At 45.4% G+C, this 18,863-nt stretch overlaps 1 protein-coding gene across 1 annotated transcript in view; it reads left to right on the top strand.

Annotated features, from left to right (window-relative positions):
• Positions 1 to 18,863, top strand: part of ANKRD6 (ankyrin repeat domain 6) — a 149,145-nt gene that overhangs the window by 53,515 nt on the left and 76,767 nt on the right. The window lies entirely within an intron of this gene.

The raw sequence follows: 18,863 nt of genomic DNA, 5'->3' as shown, positions 1-18,863 counted from the left end.
GAGAGGGAGAGGGAGAGAGAGAGAGAGAGAGAGAGAGAGAGAGAGAGAGAGAGAGAGAGAGAGAAAGAGACATCCATGATGAAAGTGAATCATGGAACGGCTGCCTCTTGCAAGTCCCCCACTGGGGATCAAGCCCACAACCCGGGCATGTGCCCTTGACCGGAATCGAACCTGGGACCTTTCAGTTCTCAGGCCAACGCTCTATCCACTGAGCTAAACCGGCTAGGGCTGCCATCGGGAATTTTGAAATTTAAATTCTACTGTCTGTTTTTCAGGAGACAATGAACAGTCTTTCATTAAGTTCCAGAAGCTGGAAGCCGAGGCCCCTGTCACTGGACAGGGCTGAGCCCTAGAGATCCCACCCCTGCCTCCCGGTAGACCGCCAGGTACCACCCTCTTATTTTTCTTCCCCTTACGCAGCGTGAGATCCCAAGGCCAGGGGTCAGAGGCTGTTTGCCCTGCTGTATCCAAGATAGAAATGCTACCCTGCAGTTCCTGGCACCAAAAAGTGAAAATGGGATATACCGTGGTTAGAGAAATGCAATATCATGAGATACTGTTTTAATAAGGAAAAAAATGCATTGAACGTGAGGAGGACTGGAGTTGGAAAAGTACTGGCTCTGTCACCAGGTGCGTCATCTTTAAGCCTCTGAATTTCTGCATTCTCACTGGTAATAGGGGTGATAGCATAACAACCATGTCCCAGGTCCCAAGTGGAGATTAAAGGGGATCTAGGATGAAAAGCACTTTGGAACTGGCAAATGGCTGTACCCAAGTTATTATTGTTCTCATTAGAAGAGCAGTAGTGCTTTTAGTGGCTTTGAGCATTCATAATAGACTGTGGGGTCCTAGTTTAGGTTTCTGTTGATTCTTGTATTTTAATTTATTAGGTCCTACTGAATTTATTTCAGGCCAAGGCGGTCGGATGAATAAGTAATAGGGATGCACTTAGCAAAGCCAGAAGAGGACACTGTACCCAGCTTAGTCATAATTTTTCCAGCCCAGAAAAGCACAGCTCTTACCGTATCTAAGAGACACGTTGGTGGGATGTGCGCTAAGATGGGGCTTGTAGTTAAGGCCAGTTCTTAGGAATAGCTCCCCCGCCCCCCCCCCCCCGCCCCCCATCATGATTGCAAAGCACATCATCATCCGAATGCTTCTTACCGAGGTTGACTTCTCTTTGCACAGTACGTAAATCCTACCTACAAAATCAAATTCGGCCTGTCTAATCGTTTTCTCTAGTAGAAGCACCAGACTTGTTTCTAAGTATTTCCAGTGTTTGCCCTTTAAGGGACCCATGCTTATAAAAACAAATACTTCTTTTCAGCAAGCAGTTTCTGTGTCTTCTTCCCTCCACAGCTTAAGCTCCACTCAGTGGGGTTCGATTACATTTGCATTCAAAAGGGAAATGTCTTCTTGGAAAATACTGCACCCCACACCCCACATGTCAGTGTCGGGTTGCTCGGAACTTTTAAAGCTAACTACAACATTCTTGAGAAACGCATTTCTTTGAAGAGCTCAGCAGGACCCCAGCCAAGAGAATGCTCCCCTTATTCAGAGCAAGGCATTTTACACCCTCCTCACTAACCCACAGGCATCTCTCTGGAAGGAAACAAAACATAAAATGCCTGTCAGCTGTGTATCTGCAGTATCTTTGCATTAAAGCCAAGTACTTATTTCAGTGACTTGGGGCGGGGCTTTGGGGCGACATCCACTTGGAGATGCTTGAAAATAACCTTTCTCACCCTGGAGTGAGTAGGCGGAGATGCTTTGCATATTTAGTGCTGTAACTAAGATGCTTCTTCGTTCCTTTCTCACTGAAAAAGCTTTGTTGGTGCCAGTGTCTTTTGTGGCGATGGGTCTTCAACTCAAGGAAATCATCTTCAAAAAAAAACAAATGAAGCAATGAGTTGAATGTGCAGATAACATTATGCCCCATCCTATCGCTGACCCACAGGATTGCTCTTCTTTTGGTGGGCCTGGTTTGCTGGATTGTTTCTGTGGTTTCCACTCAAAGTTCTAATTAGTTAGCCGTCATCTGGGTCCTGCATTCTTGTAACATTAAATTACATTTGCCCTAAAATTTCTTTTTTATTCCACTCCTCTCACCGTTTATCAGATGGTTGTGACTCTCTCATGAGGTCTGCTACAGTGTAGGCCCGTCGGGGATTTACACTGCCTGTTTATTTTTAAACATTTTTGTTTGTTTCATATATAGGTTTTTATTGATTTTAGAGAGGGAGGAAGGGAGAGGGAGAGAGAGAAACATTGATGTGAGAGAGAAACATCGATTGTTGCCTTCTGCACGCACCCCAACCAGGGATCAAACGTGCAACCTGGGTATGTGCTTTGACTGGGAATTGAACTGGTGACCTTTCAGTGCATAGGGTGACACTCAACCAACTGAGCCCCACTGTCCAGGACTATATTTTTATTTTAACTAATATAACATTCCCATAATTAACATAACCATAATAAAAATTTCCCAACTAATTATCCTGCAGAATAATCATTTCAACATCTCAGTAGAGATATGGAAAGAAGTAAGTCCAGATCCTTTTCTACCAAGCTTACAGCCTAGTCTTACTGATTTTTTAGAACAGTCTGGGCTGATAAATATTTTAAAAGTCAGCTTTTAAAGCAAAATTGATCTTTATATTCCTTACCTGGAAAAACCTTTTTGAGCTTTCGGCTGTTGTGGGGGAAATATAGCAATTAAATCCCATTATAATAATAGCAGTTAATCCCATATAAATGTAGATTTACAAGCCGCAGGTGCTATTCTAAGTCTTTATTTATATTAATTCACTTAATTTAAAAACCACAGAGATCTCAAAATAGGGTGAAACAGGAAAGACTGCCAATCTCTAGCTAATGGGCCTCCTACTCAAAGACATATTTCACTCAGCAAGGTGAGGGATGCTGGTAGGGAGGTTGCTGCTGTTCCTATTTCTGTGCAGCCCTGACTGTAACCTCCCTCCTCCCTCCCAGACCCCTAGTGCGACAGGAGCCCTCCCCCTCTCATCCATCCCGCAGGCGCACAGTGCTTGGTTCGGACCTTATCCCCTTTTCTGCCTGATGGGAGGTAATTTGCAGAAGCCATCTCCGCCAGGTTAGTGGCTGGCTGTACCTGCAGTCCGGAGGGCTGTGCCCAGCTTTTTGGGTTAGATCAGTAGGTGGACCAGTGGGCTGCTTGGCTGCTGAGGCTCTCAAGGAAGGATTGGAAGAAGGACAGGGGAAGTCTTCAGAAAGTGGACTCCCACGGCTTCCCTGCCCCGTTAGGGAGCAGTGTTGATTGGGCCTTGGGCGTCTAAGGTGAGCACCTCTCCCGGGTAGAGAAGAGGACAGAAAGCCATTAGACTCACGTCAGTTCAAACCTCCTGCCTGCAGCATCTCCAACAGCCCCTGCGATTGGAAGGAGGGTTTTGGGCGCCCTGGACGGGCTTCTGACTCAGAAGGGATGAGGTGGCCTCAGAACTGCTCTTTGCTACCAGTGTAGATGTGGGCACGATGCCTAATCCCTTCCTTAGCTTCTTCACGTCTTCTTTAAATTCAACAGGCGTTTATTCAGTGCTGACTCTGCGACCATACAGCCTTGAACACAACAATTGCTACCCTCGTGGAGCTAGAGGAGGGAAAATCACAGTAAACAAAATAAATAAATAGATAGGTAGTGTTAAGTGCTAAGACCAGTTTTAAACAAGGTCCTCAGAGGAGGCATTCGCCGATATGGTAGCATTTGTGCAAACACCTGCAGGGGCGAAGGGAGAGGGCCATTTAGATACCTGGGTGAAGAAGAATATTCTGTGCAGGGGACAACAGTGCAAAAGTCCTAAGGCAGGGTTGTATCTGGTGTGTGGGGAGAGCAGCGAGGAGACCAGTGTGGCTGGAGCAGAGAGAACCAGGGGACTGGGAGGGGAGGTGATGGGAGAGGAAAGGAGGAGCAGATCACAGAGGACTTCACAGACCATTGTACAGTTCTTGGGCTTCTGTTCTGGGAAATATGAGAAGCATGTTCGGGGTAGGGGTGGGAGGTGGGTTTGACTAAAAGAGGGACATGATGTGACTTAAGGTTTATTAACAGGATCACCTTAGCAGTTGTGATGAATGGTCAGGGCGGGGAGGGGAAGAGCAGGAACAGAAATAGCAGGCAAGAGGCTATGTGGCATTCAGGTGAGACAGGATGGAGGCTTGGACTGCATGGGAGTGCCACAAAGAGGGCAAGTGGTGGGATTCTGCATCAGTTTAATACCATCCACCGGATGCTGTGGTTCTGAGGTTCCATGAGAGGCATGTAGAGTGCTGGCACATAGTAGGTCCTCAATAAAAGGTAGCTGCTACTGTTGTTATTGAGAAGCTTGATATTTTATAGGACAGTCAGGACGTACAGGAAAAAGGTCAGCATTTGTCCATCCAGTCAGCAGCAGCAGTGTTGGGAATGGAAATGAGAAATGCTGGCTTTGAACCACATACATTGCTTCCTGACTTTCCCTTTAACTGAAATACTACTAGTAAATCCCTGTGCAAGCACAGCCTGGAAGTGCTCAGTCAAATCACACCCATAAAAAGAACTGCTGCGCTCACACCTCTTCTTAGCCCCACCTTCTACAGTGTGAGCTTTCCCTGCTGAGCTGAGCCTGATTCCCTAAGGCACAGTGTCCTCAGGCAGGCTTTGTGGCTGATGGGCCCATCCCATCTACCTAATTTAGCCTTTTGGCTTTGATTTATCCCTGCCTTTCTTCCCTTCTCTGCAGCCCAATTTGGACCCTGGCACTACACTAGCTAGTTCTCCGTTTCCTTACCAGGTCTTTGCATTTCTGTTTCTCCAGAGACGTGTCCTGTCCTTCCCCAGGTGCCTGATGTGGACATTTCAGTACTTGCCATGCGTCCTGAAGTGTTGGGAGACTGAGTGTTTGGAGAGTGAACATAGGAGGGAATAACTCCATTTGTACTTTTTAATATTTTCAAAAGATACAGGACTTCTGTTGTGAATAAGGGTTGAGTGCAGGAAACAGAAACCAGTCTATGTTATTTTAAGCAAGAAGAGACAGGGGACTGAGTGCTTACAGACTCACTGGAAAGGTGGGAGGCCCTGGGAGGCGGAGGTTGGGCCTTGGGGCGATCCCTGGAACAGTGAAGAACTGGCTCATCAGGGGGCTCCCGACTCAGGACATGAGCAAGGCTATGGGGTCAGGAACCCGGAATTGAGAGGAGGCTGCCACCAGCATTCCTTCCATTCCTTCAAGAGAATGGCCCTAGAACGTGACTGGAAAAACCTCCCATTCACACAGCTGGCCTGCCAGCCACGGCCTCTGCTGCACCGCCAGCTGTCTGTTTTGCACAGGTGCCTGTAGTTGGATTCCATCTGAATCTATAGCTGCAGGGGTGGGGTCTGTAAAACGTTGTTTTTATTTTCCTGTCCTCCAACTGGGCGGATGAGGTGAGGTTAGATAAGCCAGTCCCCTCACATCTTGCTAGTTTGTGGTGCATACCGTGGGGGGCCTTTCCTTCTAGGTATGTTGGTATTGGCCAGTGTTGAGAAGATACCACACACAACATTGAACTCTCATGTAAACACTGAATCCAACAGTCAGTATTTTCCAAGCTTATCTTCAGAACAATCCTGTGTACTTTGCAATAGAGGAGCCCTAATAATCACACTGTGATGATCCTCTCTGATGTCTATAAAGTATCACTGGCAGGCAGAGTTCAGTTTATTTATATTTGGAGAAAATAATGAGTCTGGATTTCTGTTTATCACAAAATGTTTTTATGGTTCCTGTCATTACATGAAAAGACTAGGCTTAATTACATCACTTATCTAAAAATACATTGTTGTCAACATTTTATATAAGAAGCAATTTTAGCAGCCTATTGTCACTATAAAAATACGCAGGAGAGGGTGTCAGGTCCAGGTAAATATTAAAGAAAACATGAACTGGCATCCACACTGGTCTGACCAGTCAGAGCCCTCTGGAGCGCAGAAGTATCTGTTTCTTGCAGCTTTGTGCTGCACATGATTTTAAAAAGTTAATCAACTTTCTCTAACCATCACCTGACAAAGCAGTGGAGAATTCGGCGCTAGCCTAATTAGTTTGGAAACTAAATCAGAACGAACAGAGAGCAAAGCGCAGAGTAGGACAAATGGGTGAAGAAATAGGTTACTTTTGATAGAACAGGAATTTCTTACCTATCATGGGGTTCCTGAGAAGTACCCTGGCTGATAAAACTGAAGTTGGCAGATCAATACATTTTTGAAAACTGGAGGTTGGGATAAAAAAACAAATAAAATAGCACATATACGTCTACTACTACTTGATACACACAAATCCATACTTTAAAATGTATAGAAAGTGCCCTGACTGGTTTGGCTCAGTGGATAGAGCGTCGGCCTGCGGACTGAAGGGTCCCGGGTTTGATTCCGGTTAAGGGCTTGTACCTTGGTTGTGGGCACATCCCCAGGAGGGGGTGGGCAGGAGGCAGCTAATGGATGTTTCTCATTGATGTTTCTAATTCTCTGTCCCTCTCCCTCCCTCTCTGTAAAAAATCAATAAAATATATATTTTTAAAAGAAAATCTTACTTTAAAAAATAAAATAAAAATGAAATATATAGAAAGTAAAGGCCATTCTAAAGACATCTGCTTCCCCCAAAAAAACAAAAACTATTCCTTGAGAACCCTTTTAAATCATTCTCTTCTGTTAGTCAGGAAGCATGACTGCAGCTGTGTCACGGACTGATCTGGCTGCCACATTTATGTTGTACGGTCTATACTTCCCCCCAACATTAGATTATGAAAATTTCCATACATACAGCAAAGTTGAGAGAATTTTACAGTGAACCACCACCTAAATTCTGCTATCAACATTTTATTAAACTTTATCACCTATAGTTATAGGTACTTTGTCACCGAAAGTTAGTCAGCTATTGCTGCCTAACAAATTACCCCAAACATAGCACCTTACTTAAAACAGTAAGCGTATATTATCTTACATAGTTACTGTGAGTTGGGAATTTGGGAGTGGCTTCATCGGGTGGTTCTGACTCGGGGTCCCTCATGAGGTTGCAGCCAAGACATTGGCCAGGGCTACTGCTATCTGTGACTTGACTGGGGCTGGACAGTCCACTTTCAGGAAGGTCCACCCACATGGCATTTGGCTTGAGCCTTAAAGACAGCAGAAGGCAGTCTCAAACGGGTGCTGCTGACAATAAGTGATCCAGAAATGGTGACGAGGGCTGGGGAATTCGGGGAGGGCTTTATTCTGAAGGTGGGACTAGCCTGGAGCCTACATAGATCCCATGAGCATGACAGCTCCAAGAGATGTGATAGCAGAGGTGCAGAGCGGGAAATTCACGTGGAGTGTAAAGCAGGACGAGAGCATGCGCAGAGACACGTACAGAAGGGCAAAAAGGGTTTAAGGTGATTGATGACTCGGGTGAAGGTGGCTTTAATGGCACCTAAAAAGGAGGGGCCTCAGCTACCGAGACTGAAATCATTAGACGTGGTCATTAACGTTTGAAAAACGGCAGCACCAAGAGAATGATTTTCCTCGGCACACATGCATTTTTATTGATGCATTCATTGTGTTTGGCTGAGGTTGAAATATTGCGAATGCCTCCCTACTCATTAAAGCTTTGTTCTACTGAGAGCTTTTATTCCCCTCTCATACAGAACACCTTAATTTTTAAATTTCTGTTTCTGACCCCAGAATGGACCAGACTGGACAACAGAAAAGTCTCTGGGACTGTGTGGCTCCCCTTAAACCATGAGGGTTATAGCTACTGCCCCTCCAACACACGGGTGCTGTCCCCAACCAGGACATTGGCGGGCAGGCCAAGGCAGGAGGCACTTCTGAGTGGTGTGTGAAGCGGTGTGTGGAGGGTTTCAAAGTCCCCACCCAGGGGTAAGAGTCCTGCCCTCTGGGGGGACTGCTGACCACTCTTCCTTCTCCCTGCAAGTTGAGGTGCTTCCTTTGAAGTCACCCAGGGACCTGCCTTTCTCCTGGCAGCTTCCTGCTGGTCGGCTGGGGGCAGCTAGTGGGTGCTTTTCCAGATTAGTAGGGTTAGGGTAGGTCTGCCCAGGGGGAGAATTTGGGTGAGATTTGTTTTCAGGTGGGTGATGTATTAGTGCCCTCTTGATTTGAAGGAGTGGATCCATCTTTCTGGTCAAAGAACAAAGAGTGATCAATGAAAATACCTTATCAGGCCAACTTAGTGACCCATGAATCAAGGAATTCCAAGCTTTTCATTCTGGAGAGACCTTGGAAATCACCTCAGACAACCCCTCATTTAAAGATTAAAAAGAAGCCTATAAGCCAAGAAACTGGGCAGCTGGTTTGAGGCCAAGCCAGGCGGGGCCTGGGCCTCTTGGTTCTCTGTTAGTAAAGGCTGCCAAATATGTTGTACTTTCTTTGTATGTGTTGGATGTTGTGCTGATAGTTCACACAGTGCCCATCCACTAATTATATTGCAAAATTTTAAAATTGCCATTAATTTTCCTCCCAAAACAATGCAAGTTATGTAATACTTATGGTATTCCCATTTGCCAGGTACTATTGTAAGTTTCTTACAGATAGAACTCGTATAAATCTACGAGGTAAATGCTAGTACTATCTCCATTTTATGGATGAGGAGTCAAGGCATGAAGAGGTCAAGTTAACTTCTCCAAGGTGGCAGGTGATGCCTAGCTAGTGAGTGATGGCGCTGGGATTTAAAGCCAAGCATGCTGGCTTCACAGTCACGTTCTTAACCACACTATGCCCTGACTCCCTGCGCAAACATCTGTGCTATTTACTGCTTGTGCAAAGCCCTCTGTTTTCCAGGCATGTGATTCTGGCCTCCTTGTGTTTGTGGGGCCATGTGACTACGCTGCCAAGTAGTTGTGAGAAGGGTGTTGCGTCACTTCTGAGCTGGGTCGTGTGATCATTTTCCCTGTGCCACAGAGGCCGGCAAAGCCCCAGGTGGTGGCTTCTCTGTCAGCCTGGGCAAGTCCGAGAGGAGACAGAGCCCCATCCAGCCCTGTGTGGACATCGCAGGAGGGTGAGACTTCCGTTGTTCAGGCACTGATGTGTTGGGTTTGTCTGTAACCTAGGTCATCCTGGCTGATGTCATCTCTGCTGTGCCTAATACTTTAGCAAATACGTTGGACACTTAAAGGTCTCTCCAAGTAATTTACTTTTTAGCCTCATTGGGTGTCTTTTTTTCTCTCTTATGTGAAGAAGGCATAGATGTGGAAATAGCATAGAGCTCGATGTTGAAAGTTCTAGCTTTTGTTCATTTTTTAATACAACAGCTTTATTGAGATGTGATTCACATGTCATACAGGCCACCTGTTGAAAGTATACGATTCAGTGGTTGTTAATATATTCACAGAGTTGTGCAGCCATCACCACAATCAATTTTACCGTATTTTCATCACTCTAAAAAGAACCCTCCATATCCATTAGCAGTCAGTCCCGTCCTTCTTCAAACCCTGCAACCCTAGGCAACAACTAATCTACTTTCTGTGTAGATTTGTCTTTTCTGAACATTTTATATAAATAGGATCACATGGAATGAAAGTTCTGTGAAAGTAGGGACCTCTGTCTGCTTTGTTCTGTGCTGTGACTCTGGTGCCTAGCACAGTGCCTGACACATAGTAGGTGCTCAGTATATACTTGTTGGATGAGTGAAAGGCTGCCAGCAGCAGAGGCTGAGAGCAGGGTGTTGAGAGCCAGGTGTTGCTCAGCATTGCTCTGGATAGAGAATGAAGGGGGCGGTAGAATAACCTGCTGACAATTTTTGTCCCCTGTTTATCTAGGAACCTGTACATCAGGGCTTTTTATGAAGCTGTGAAGATAGGCCCAGTGAAGGCTGTGTCCTTGATGTGGGCTGGGACCTAAAATAAACCCCTCTCAGAACTGAGGACGTGGAGGGGTAGCTGCAGGTCACTACACCCAGATTCCTCTTCCTCGACTTAGACTTCTCCCAAGTCCGCACTTTTCTCAAGACCATAGTGGATTCCCTCCCCTCCAGAGAAACCTACTGTTTCTGGCTCCTTTCTCCGGATACTGGCCAGAGATGAGGCCTGAAACCAGAGGCATGCACCGAGGTGTTAGGGGGTCCTGCTGTTATTCCCTAGGGAACAAAAGAACTAAATTCAGATTCATTTTTTTTTCTAAATTGCCCCAAGATTTGCCAGATGACTTTGTGACAAGTATCTGAGTTCTGTGCTTGTCATCCCCTGGAAGGGAAGTGAGAGGAAATGCATGGAGAGGAGATAGGTGGTCACTGCGGCAGAGACCACACTGCCTCATGGCTTGGTCTTCAGGATGGTTCTGAGTGAAGGGTCACCCTGACTGTACTTTTAGTCCTTTCAAGTTGAAAGCAGCTACAGGGACATATTCTAAGCTCACGTGAGCCATTGAAACCTCAATGCAGTGTTGTTATAGAACGCTAACAAATCTCTCCCGTTTTGATCCTTGTTATTCCCAACATAAACTTACAGGAGTATTTTTTTAAAAACCAGTACATTCTGTACTTGCAAGACTCTAAGCACGTCTAGTAGAGAGGATGGGTCTCCGGAGGAGCAAAGCAAAGGTGGCGATGTTAAACATTTCTCTTTCAGATGGGTATGTCAGCCGTCGTACCCTGCTATCTCCACTCTCTCATGAACTCCCAGGCGGCAAATCTAAGCCACCTGTTGGTTTGTTGGTTTGTTTTTGTGTTTTTTTTAAACAGTGAGTGTCTCCACCTAAGTTTGGGGGCAGAGATACAGTTCTTGGTTTGCTGAATTTCTGTCTGTCACCAGGAGATGGCTGTGCAGTTGGCAGTGCGGGGCTCTGGGAAGAGTGGGCACAAGGAGCAGCATGTGTTTCTGTTGGTGAGCACTCGGATGTTGCCTGGAAGGAGGTATTTTCACTGCTTTACCAGCATTGGTGATGCATGGGAACTAATTCCTTGGCAGTGTCAGAAATGCCGCTGAGCTTAGCAAGTGGCTGGGGTAGCACTTTGCACGTCAATATCAGTCTCAATCAAAGACAGTGGTTGGGGGAGATTTCTCAGCTACTCTGGAAAGAGTCATAGTAATCCTTGTTGCCTTTCTTTTCTTAGAAAAGTGAGTGGTTCCTCCTCAGAAAATCCAGATCCTGAGATTAAAAGTTCTTTAAAATTTTTTTTCAATTAAACTAACAAAAATGCATAAAGCTTAAACATACAGATCAATGAATTGTCACAAAGTGAATGTACTCATGCAACTAACCTCCAGGTCAGGAAATGGAATGCTGCCAGCAGCCAGGAGACTTCCTTGCGTTCCTCCCAGTCACTGGCTGCCTTCCTCCCAAACCGCTCTCCTGACTTTCAACGCGATAGATTCGTTTTGCCTGTTTCTGAGTTTTATATAAGGAGAAGCATGCAGTACGCTCTTTCTATGTCTGGCTTCTTCCGCTGGGCAGGATGTTGATGAGATTCATCCATGCAGTTATGGGTAATAATAGCTTCTTGATTTACAGTGCTATGTAATATGAATATATCATAATTTATTTTTCCCTTCTGCTATTGGTGGATGTTTTGGTTGTTTTACAGGTTTTTAAGAATTATCTACATTTCAAACTTTATTTTCAACTTTGTGTACTACTTTATTTAATTTATTTTTAATTCTTACCTGAAGATATGTTTATATTAAGTTTGAGAGAGAGAGAGAGAGAGAGAGAGAGAGAGAAGCATCGATTTGTTGTTCTACTTATTTATGCATTCATTGGTGATTCTTGTACTAGTATGTGCTCTGATGGGAGATTGAACCCAAAACCTTGGTGTATCAGACAATGCTCTAGCCAACTGAGCTACCCAGCCAGGGCTAAGATCTACTCTTTTTTTTTTTTTAATTATATTTTATTGAATTTTTACAGAGAGGAAGGGAGAGGGATAGAGAGTTAGAAACATCGATGAGAGAGAAAAATCAATCAGCTGCCTCCTGCACACCCTCTACTGGGGATGTGCCCACAATGAAAGTATATGCCCTTGACCTGAATCAAACCTGGGACCCTTCAGTCCACAGGTCCACGCTCTATCCACTGAGCCAAACCAGTTAGGGCTAAGATGTACTCTTTAAACAGCTTTCAGGTATATAATACAGTGCTGTTCATTATAGTCACTATGCTATACATTATATCCCCAGAATTTATTTGTCATATAGCTGGAAGTTTGTGCTCTTTGACCAATATCTTCACCCCCTCCTCCCCCCCGATAACCAGCAAATTTACTTTTTATTTCCATGAGTTCAGCTTTTTTTAGATTCCACATATAAGTGAAATCATACTGTATTTGTCTTTATTTGACTTATTTTACTTAGCATAATGCTATTGAAGTTTTAAACAATGGCGAGACTGGCTTTACTTTACAAATCGAGAATATCACTTTGTGCCGCTAAGAAAACGTAGAGGGAACCAAAGTAGATTCAGATTGACTAATCAGGAATCTATTGCAAAAGCTCAGGCAAGACACAGTGCTAGTTGGGATTATAGTGTGGTAATAGAGATGGATATGAGGAGAGATTTTAGAAGCAAAATCAAGAGGATGCAGTGATGATGCATTGCAGCATTCTGTAGAGGGGATGGCAAAAGGGAGATTTCAAGATTGACTCCAAATTTTTAGACTTGCAGAGTTGCAATAGGAACACTGGAGAAAGGTAAGTTTGGTCCCAGATCTGTAGAGTTGAGGAGCTTTTGAGACATCCCCGTGGGAATGATGAGTGGGCTATTGGATATATGAGTCAGGAGTTGGGAGGAGAGATTTGGAATAGAGATACGCATTTGAAGGTGTTGGGCCTACAGATGATAATAGTACTTAGTGGACTGCCTGGCATATTTTAAATTCTTGATAAATGTTTTTAAATAAGAAATAAATAAGTTGTGGTATAAACTGTTTTATTACCATGAACTAGAGCGAGATTTAAGGATAATGTGTAATTTTCTCTTTAGAAAGGTTATCTATTGGAGAAGAAGATAGTAGAAGGTATCTCCAGGCAAACGGAAATGGCTGTGATCTTTTATATGTGGGTAATTGAGTTTCCTAGTAAGAATTTTGGAAAGAGGCTGGGAAATGAACTCAAGCTGTGAGAGTAAGCGGAAATTTGGTGCCTCTTTTCATTTTCTTGAAAGCCCCACGGCTTACAGCTGTCTGACCTGTTGTTGCGTCGCCCACAGAAGCATCAGGGAGTTACCTGCACAGATGCTCCAACAGGAGTGCGCTGCTCCTGCCTGGCTGCAAATCTGTCAGCCTCGCAACCAATAGCAAAGGCTCAACAAATACCTTAGCAATTACCACAGCTAAACCCCGCAGGATGAGAAAGATAGGGGCCCAAGGTCATCTTAAAATGGTCTTCTGTCAACACTTCACGTCACTGTTTCCTCGATGATTAATGGCCTTTGCTGAGCCCGAGGGGGGCCAGATGAGCGAAGACATATGCCCTTGGACTCTGAATTCTAGGCGGCAGAGTGGAAGGGTGCATGAACCCAGCCCTTCTTGTTTCTTGCGAACAAGAGCGGTGCCTGTTTTTAAAAGGCAGCCAATTATAGGAGCTTTAGTTATGATAGTTGCTGTTTGTTTTGTCTTAGGCGAAGAGAGGTATGTAGATAAAGAAAACATTGGCACAATAAATGTTTTTCCTCCCACATTCTCTTTTTAAGAAATGTAATTCTTAAACTCTCACAGGCGATAACATGCTGAGAAATAGAAAGATTTTATTTAATGTTTCCCTGGTGATCAGCACTTCATTTTTAAAGGAGCAAAGCATTCAGAGTCCATGTTTATTGAGGACCTGCTGTTTGCCAGACTGGGGCTCCAGGGGTCCTGTTCTCTCGGAGCTCACAGGCCATCCCTGGAGACAGACGGTAAGCCAGTAACTAATGGCACGTCTGATCAGAGTCACGAAAAGAAAGCCACAAGGTGCAAGTGGATTTACCTGGACTAGGGGTTCGGGAAAGGTCTCTCTGGGGAAGGGGCATCTAGGCCCAGGCTTCAGAGGTGAGTGAGTACGAGAGGAAGAGAATGCGGGGAGTTCCCGATGGCGGAAGCAGCATGTTGACGAGCCCCAAGAGGCGAGGCTGAGTGAAAGGGCCAGCGGCCTTGGACCTTGGTGAGAACTGTGACTTTTATTCTAAGGGCAACCGATATGCCGTGAGAGGTTTTGAGAATGGAAGTGACATAGCCGTATCTATGTTTTGCAAAGAGCACTCTGGCCTCAGTGAGAAGAAGCCAGAGAAGGTGAAACAGGCCTGGTCGGCAGACTGAGCTCCTAACACGGTGAGAGGCGAGAGGGGCAGCTTTAGTCCAGGGCAGAGATGATGGGGCCTGGACTAGGGTGGTTGCAGTGGCGCCGGAGAAAACTGAAAGGATCAGATGTATTTAACTTAGTAAAAATAACGTTTTTTCTTATTATAGAAAAATCTTTAAAAATATGTACATGCACAAAAAGGAAAATAAGGCACCCAATCTAATCTCCCAGGGAGTAGCATTATTTATTTGATGTAAACCCTTCCAGTCTCTCTTTTACGCGTTTATACTATTTATTCATTTTTTTAAATAGGATTTCTATACAGGGCTGGGCAAAAGTAGGTTTCCAGTAGTAATACAAATCAATAATACAATAATTAAGATATAATAATAATACAAGAATAAACTCTTGTGTTTTGCGTCCTCACAACTGTAAGCCTACTTTTGCCCACCTATATTGTTTCACAGCCTATGTATATTGTATACATTGTTTTATAACTTATACTTCTAAGAATATCTCTTTTAACCTTCAGTGTAAGTTCTTTGGCCTGTGCTGATAACTGAAATGCTTTGGTACCAATTTACGCATTTCTCCAGAAAGAATCCCCTCTCAGTGTATATAGATAGACCCAGGGCCTGTTTGCAGAGCCTGCCATTCGTGGTCCTGAATAAAGTTAACTTCTAGCCTGGAAGAATGTCTACATGACATGTTGGCTCGTGAGCCATAGAAGAAGGGCCCTGGGAGATGCTTTGTAGAAGCTCCAGTGACCAGAGCTCTGCTGAGGGCAGGCAGCCATTGGTAGGGGCTTCTCGAGGCTGTTGCTGGGCTGGTGCGATGCTTGCGGAGCTCAGTTGCATCTCTGAGTGGTCTAAGGAAAAGGACGCCATAGAATGAGAATGAACTGCCGAACTGTTTCCTGCAGAGTGAGCTGAGGCAGGCATGCTCCCTCAGGATCTGCTGAAGGGGAGATTAGGAAATGAAATACTAAAAATAATAGATAGGGTGTGGCAAATGTAGGTTTACAATTGTGAGTGTGGGAAACAGAGTTTACTCTTGTATGATTATGTGTTAATTATTGTGTTATTTTTCATACGAACAACTGTACATAATACTTGGTGGTATGTGAGTACATTGTACATGATTGTACGTGCTCTACTTTTCTACGACTGTCAGCGCAGTAGGTCTGTTTACATCAACATCACCACAAACGTGGGTAATGCATTGCGCAGTCTAGGACATTAGGAGGGTTACGATGTCACTAGGGGATAGGAATGTTTCAGCTCCATTATAATCTTATGAGACCACCTCATAATGTAGTCCCTCGTTGACTGAGACATTGCTATGTGGCACATGACTATTTTCATTTAATTAGCTGTGTTAATGTGAGTGAAAGTGTTGTACTGCACATCTTAAAAGAGGGTGTCTACGGAGTGGGGCATATCAGGCTGTCAGTTTTGCGTTAGACAAGATACACAGCTTCCCTTTTCTCTCTGAGAGGCTGTTTGCTTCTTGGCATTGGCGAGCAGCTGCCTTTGTGGGGGAGCCGGGGAGGAGGCCTGCTCTTGGTGAATATAGAGAGGGAATTTGCCTTCAGACTCTTGCAAAGGATGAAAAGGGAAGGCGTTTTAAGAAGGCTTTTTCTGTTACTGGAGTAGCTTATGGTTAGAGGACCTTCAAGTTCTTTTGGGGGTGGGGGTGGTATACATACTTTGGTATATCATGAAAAGTGGAAAAACCAAGCATTGAACTTTTTTTTTCTTTTACAAAATCAAGGTATTGCTCTGTGCCCCCAAAGAGACTTCTCCTCCTCCTCCTCCTCCTCCTCCTCCTCCTCCTCCTCCTCCTTCTTCTTCTTCCTTCTCTCTCTCTCTCTCTCTCTCTCTCTCTCTCTCTCTGGTGGTGGGTGTCTCTATACTCTCCCATCTGGGTGGGCCTTTGCAACTGCCTCAACTAACAGTGCAGTGGAAGTGACACGCGCGACTTTGGAAGATAAGGAACAGAAGTCATAGAGCTTCGATCTGGCCTTCTCTCTCTTGTGACCTGAGCTGCCATGTAAGAAGTCAGGCTACCTTGAAGCTGCCAAGTTAGACACTCCTCATGGAAAGATCATGCAGAGATAGAAATGGTGATGAACCCCACCTGTCCCAGCTGCCAGCTGGGCATGTTAGTGGGTGATTTCAGCCCCAGCTGTCCTCTGACTCTCATTCCATGAGAGATCCCAAGCGGGAATCGCCTCGCAGAGTCTAGGGACTGTTCTCTTTGTTTATTATCTCGGTGGTTCATTCTTATCCTGCTCAGGGAAGAGCTTCAGGTCCCTTCTGGATCTCAGGTCTTCACTTGTGCTGTAAGCGATGCTGTGAAAGGTGTGCTGTAGCAGGATTTGTGGTGTGCCACAGCTGCCACCCCCACATTTCTGTGCTCGGTTTCCTTAGTGCCTGGCAAATAGGGTTTCATTTATTCATTCAACAACCACTTGAGATATTACTGTGTTAGGTGCCGAGTGTACAGGAATAAATATGGTGAAGTCACTGCCCTCAAGGAGTTCATAGCATGAATGCATCTTTGGTGGCCGAGTTGGTAATCTAGTATCAGAGGATAATTCTAATGCTAAGTTCCCTTACTTCTGGTGTCTAATAATGGTGCAGTCTGTTTGGCTACAGAACATGCTTCTGTAATGAAATTAGCTCCTATGCAGTTGGATAAAGGTGAATAATGGCAGTTCATATGCTTGTCACCCTAGTAAGAGGAACCAAAATAGTAGGAGTAGAATTATAACCTTCAGCAGGAAAGAAAAATGCCATCAGCTCAATTTTTGCACCCATGGGAGCGCTTTCTGCTCTGTTTTAAGAAAAGTGAAAGCAAGTGCCTGTGCCCAGGGCTGCATCTCTAGAGACCTGCACCCTACCCTTGAGGGCTCTCCGCTGGGACCAGCTGTATTTCCTCTCCTGTATTCTCTGTCACTGGGAAGGCAGCATTTCCATCTTACCATTTTTGTGTACTTTTAATATTTCCTGCAGCAACCTTTTTCTTCCGTGAGCTGCTGGTTTGCTTCTAATTGTGTGTGTGTGTTTGCACACACACTCTGTTCACCATAGGTTTTGAGTGGTCTTGAGTGGGCTGCCCCATCCTATATTTCCCATACCCTGGTGCTGACATCGGGAGGGCCAGGATGGTTAAACATTCTTGAACCAAGGAAGTGGGGATTCTAAGCCTCTCATTCCTTCTATGATAGGCAGTTAGACAGACATGAGCAGAGCAAGGACCATGAGCCAGGTGCAAAAGGTCACCAGGGCCGAAAGCGCAGGTTGCCTAGCAACTGGGAAAACAAGGACCCCGCCCCCAGAGTAACCTTTCCTTCATAGCATAGACCCCCCTGACCTTTCAATCACTGGTCATGCGGTTCAGACCCTCCTCTGACCTTGCCTCCCCTGGGCTGTTGCTAGTCATGCAGGTTAGACCCCCTTAGGGGGATACAAACAAGAGGGCTAGAAAATAGCCTTAAACATTAAACCCCCAGGACAATAAGGTTCTGACCTGCATCAAATACATCCAGGCCCAGAGAAGCAGCAAAACCAGACAAGTGACACCACGGCTGCCTCAGGACCAGCTGCATGGACTCATGACCCCCTGCCGTGGCGCTGACCAATCAGTAGAGACCATGAACCTGAAAGGTCATACCTGGAAAGCTAATCAATATTCTATTGGGATCCTCCCCTGAGACCTCCAGATAAATACCCTCAAGCCAGAGGACCCCGTGCAGCTCTCTCTATGGAGAACACCCACGCCGCCCCCCGCCCCGGACATGGTTTCCTTGGCTCTCTCTTTCTCCTAAGCTCCAAGGGCCCTTCTTTTGCCTCTGTAACTTGTTTCCTAGGCCCATTTCTTCTTCAGCTCACTTCTCCTTCTGTGACTTTCTAAATAAACTTTATCTTATAATTTGAGTCTTGGCTCTGAATTCCTTCTTAGCCAGAGCTCAAGTACCAAGGTTGTTGAACCAGGGTCCCGTCTGACCCCACGGGCCCAGCACCTCCTTTCAGCCTTGCCACAACACCCTTTTCATCCATGAACCCTCAAGAAAGAGAGAGTGACAGCAGCTGCCCGTCTCAGTAGTCCTGTTTGCAGGCTCTGAAATGTAGCCCTTTGGCCCCGGCGGAGAGTGGGACTGCTGGGGAGTCTGTCCCTTTCCCAGTGGTTCAGATTCTGCAGGGAAATTAATGCCCCGCTTACCATTCCCTGAATTGGGCATGGGGCAGGGCTTCTAAACCATCCTAACATCATGTGGGAAGAGGGACTGATTTGGAACCCCTTGTTGTTTGGCCTGATTCTGTGGTGACCTTAAGTGAGTAACAACATGCCTTCAGTGGCAGCAGGACACAAATAGCCTAGTTTACTTTTAGAGAGACAGACCCTCAGTGATCTTTACTCTGTGCAGTGCCCAGACAGCATCAGGCCGGCCACTCACAGAGCTCCAACTCGGGACCGGGCAAAGCCAACAGGAAGGCCCAAGTTGGAGGAATAAATAAAGAATGCAGCACACTTGGCCAGGAGGGCTTGCATTGAAAATGTTCCCAAGATAAATATATAACCTGATTCTGGAAGGCCTACTTGTGGAG

Source organism: Cnephaeus nilssonii, assembly GCF_951640355.1.
Source record: "Cnephaeus nilssonii genome assembly, chromosome: 9".
Lineage (NCBI taxonomy): Eukaryota > Metazoa > Chordata > Mammalia > Chiroptera > Vespertilionidae > Cnephaeus > Cnephaeus nilssonii.
The sequence above is the reverse complement of the archived record's forward strand: the minus strand, read 5'-3'. Positions and strand labels throughout refer to the sequence as shown.